This window comes from Notolabrus celidotus, chromosome 6, assembly GCF_009762535.1.
Source record: "Notolabrus celidotus isolate fNotCel1 chromosome 6, fNotCel1.pri, whole genome shotgun sequence".
Lineage (NCBI taxonomy): Eukaryota > Metazoa > Chordata > Actinopteri > Labriformes > Labridae > Notolabrus > Notolabrus celidotus.
In genome coordinates, this window is record NC_048277.1 from 10,104,433 (window position 1) to 10,108,512 (window position 4,080).

Below are 4,080 nucleotides of genomic sequence, written 5' to 3' on the forward strand. Positions count from 1 at the left end.
AGAGGCACAGCTGCCTGTGGGAACACTGCAGCTGTTGGCTAGGAGGCTCAAAGCCCGCCTCTTTACGTCACACTGGCTCGACAGAAGCAATATGGCTGTCGCAGCCGATTGGTCTCAAAACAGCTCTTAAGAAACAGATGGGTGACGTCACGGATACTACGTCCATATTTTTTACAGTCTATGATTTGAACCTACAGAGGCACTAAAACACCTTCTTATTCTATACACACATCTTTATTTCTACTTTAATTCTTGGTATTCCACCTGTTTCATCTTCGTCCAGCACACTTTAATTCACATGTAAACAGAATGTACTTCATGCAGAGTGATGTATGCTCTGTCAGCATCACACAGAGGAGATGGATGAGTGCTGAATCTCGGCTCTAGGCATTTCAGCGTCACAACAATGTGTCTGCTAGCAATGACTGGAGTTCTCTGCATTGTTCCTATGATGAGTGGCAGCCTGTGTGTGTGTGTGTCTGTGTGTGTCTCCTTAGACAGAGGGGAAGCAGATACAGACAGTTCAGTGACCTACAGAGAGACGTCCACTGACAGTCAGTGGTAATGAAGTGTGACAGAGTGTGGTATTTAATGTGAGTTAAGGTCTGTCAGTTAGACCAGCACCACATGAGGAAGGACTGCGATGACACCGCCATATAATATGTGATTCATACCCAACAGTGTAAGTATTCATATGAGCTCCAGTTCACACTTTTATTTCCTGATCTGAATGTTTTACACCACAGACTGTAAATAAAAGACATAACAGCTGTAACGTTCCCACAGGTTTCAAGTCCTCAGGATCCACATCTGGCCTCCACCATGTTGGCTGTCTTTAGGCTGCAGTACGAAATAGTAGTAAGTAGTAGTAAGGCTGAAGTAAGTAATGGAAGTACGAGACAAAAGAACGCAGAGCACAAGCCCTGATTGGTCCACCAGGTAGCATCATAGGTCTCACAGAAAACAGGAAAAACTGCTTCGCCTTCGTCCTTGGCTACGCTGATTCACAGCGGCCATACATCCCGTACACCTCCTCTGATATCAGAGATCTCCTCTGATGTCTAAGAGAGTGAAGCAGAAATGGAAACTGGTGATATGACCAGCATTTAAATCACACTGTCAACTAGTGTTTAGGTGGAGTATTGCAGTGTGATGTGGACACTATGTAGTATGTAGTGCTCATAACAGTGTCAGCCACAACGGTGTAGTCAGCGTAGAAGCATAAACCATGCTTAAGTGCCCTAAACCTGCAACAATCTCACCAACACCACAAACACAGCCCAGAGGTTAAGTTCAGGGACTGAAATAGCTGAGGGGACACCTAACAACTCCCACCTGTCACTCCAAGAGGCCACGCCCCTAAATCTACCTAACTTTAAAATGGACTGTGTTTATATCGCTGTGTCTCTAGTGACCACTCAAAGGTTTTTTACATTACATGCCACATTCACCCATTCAAACACTGATGCAAAGACAGCTATGTAAAGCACCGTCAGTATAAACTAATCCCATTCACACACCGCTGACTCAGCATAGGGGAGATTTCTGGGTTCAGTGTCTTAACCAAATGCCAAAGTAGTTCTCACCTATCGCTGTTCTTTTTCACCACCAAAGTTAGTACAGTGGATCTTTGACTGAGCAACCCTGTTGGTACTCTTACAACAAAGTTGTGAGCTGTTATGATAGACAAGGATAAGTCTTCATGGAGCACCTGCACTGAATGTGTCCCAGTAGATGCTACCTGACAGGGTTCCTCATTGAAAGGAGATGACTGACCATGAGGGTGAGAGTCCTCACTGATGCTGTTGGTCTTTGACACACGTTTGATCTTAAGGTGCTTTTCGACAGCAGGAACTGCCCCCAAGAACCAGTGTCTAATTTTAGTTCTGAGGTAGTTAATCTCCCACTGAAAAGCCCTTGTTTTAGGGTTAGTTTAAAGGTCCAGGAACTATGGGGGGGCATGTACGGTGGCCCTGAAGGGCAAAACACAACAACATTTCAGAAAACACAACATTTCAGAAAATGGACAGGACTGCTTCCCTTCAATCCAAGGGTCCTGGGTTTGAATTCTGGCAGGGACTGTCCATGGGACATGAAGCCCCGTGGTGTTGAGGACAGGCAACATGTTGATGTGTTTGTGAAATGTTGCAGTGTTTTCTGAAATGTTGTGTTTTGCCCTTCAGGGCCACTGTAGGCAGGGCCTAATGCTGAACATTTCTGATTGTTAGAGTAACCACAGTGTTTTTATTTCAAGTGCAGTCCACAAGCAATTCACACACATGACTATGATTCACTTGGTTTAATAGCTATGTAACAGTCGTCATCTTTGAGCCAACTGAACTCGTCAGCTCCCAGTATTTTGGTATTATGAGTGACCCTGTAAACTGAGGAGCTTCAGCTGACGTCAATGAAGCTTAATGATAATCTGAAAATGTTTGTGAGGGATAAATCCTGCTGAAAGTTGCCAGTTAACAGGCTCACTGTTTGAACTGAAACACTGGTCGATCTCTGCATTGGCATTTAGCGAAACACTCGACTTAAAGCTATTTAAAGACGTGTTAAAACAGCTTTGCTACTCATGCATGTCTCCTTCCTAGTGTTGGTTTAGTAAATCCATTTGAAATGCAATAAAGCTTGATCAAAAACAACACAAGTTGAATCTCCTCCATGCTAAAAGGCTAACTGTTTTGTTGCTCGTGATGATGCCGGCCTGTCTGTCTGCTTCTATGGTCTCTATGGTGTCATCTTTGTTGAATGACCTTCGTCTTTGTCTTGCTGCCCTCTACTGGTCTGGTGGTGCAGTGCAATTCCTTTTTTTTTCTCCATATGTCACTGGCTTGATTTGCATAATCGCCACGGGACTTGAGGCCTCAGTGGAAATGCAGATAACAATGAGCCACAGGAACCAATCAGTTCCTGGAAGAGTAGGTTGAAAAGCACCTTCATTTTTCTCATTCTATGTATTATCAAGCACTTCAATCATTCAAAGGTGCTGAAAATACAGTTATTTAGATATGTGTATGAAGTTAAATATATCACTGAGTCTGTTCCAGGTCATGAGGTGCATACAGACAGGTACACTGTGTGGGGCTGAGGGGGATTTACTATGTACTGAAATAGATGGAAGCTCCAGCATGCACACCAAGTGACACACAGCAGCACCTGTGAGGAGGAGCTTCTCCAGTATTTTGCACCCTGCTGAGGACAGGGAACAGCACGTTTCAGTGGAAAGACCCTCCACCCCCACCACACCTCTCTTCCACCATCTCCACCTCCACCCCTAACCTAGTATAATACTGGGTGTCCATTAAGGTGACACTATAAGGTGATCCCAGTAGGAACCTTACCAACCCTACCCATACTCAGGACTGACACTAAAGGTGATGAGGTATAATTAATAATCCTACATTTGATACTCTTATTCATCGTTGCTCTCTCTCTTTAACCCTCTCTCTCTCTATTCCTACTCTGGTGATCAGCTGTTATAGAACATTTAAATCAATCAGAGGCTGATTTATACTTCTGCGTTGCCTCTACAGAGCAGGGGCTGACGCGGACATGACCACTACATACTTGTGCGTCGTTGTGTCTGTGTCGCGCAGCAATTCTCAGCGGAATCGCTTGAGGGCAGTGTGATCTCTCTGATAGCCGGTCGCCTGCTTCCGGCCCCACTACGATCTGTTTACTTTCCACAGTGATTCAGAGCGTATTACGTTAATCTACTGCCGATACATGTGGCTGTTTATCATACAGACATGATTACATGAAGAATAGAGAGGAGGAGATGAAATACAAGGCTGATGTGCGGCCGATGTCTGGAATCCCGGAAGTGGCATAAATGTGGGAAACACAATGCCGCTGATCGAATCAATCACAAGGCTTGCAGTCCGCGTTGATTCTACGCGCAGTTACGTTTTGGAGGAGGTGCATGTCAGCTATGGGCCTTGGCCTCTGCATAGGTAAGGGAGCAACACGAACCCCCTCCTCCTCCTCCTCCTCCTTCTCCTCCTCCTCCTCCGCCGTCACTTTGGTCCATTATAGATCAGCCCCGGCTCCTCAGATCATCCTGCTTCCTTCCTT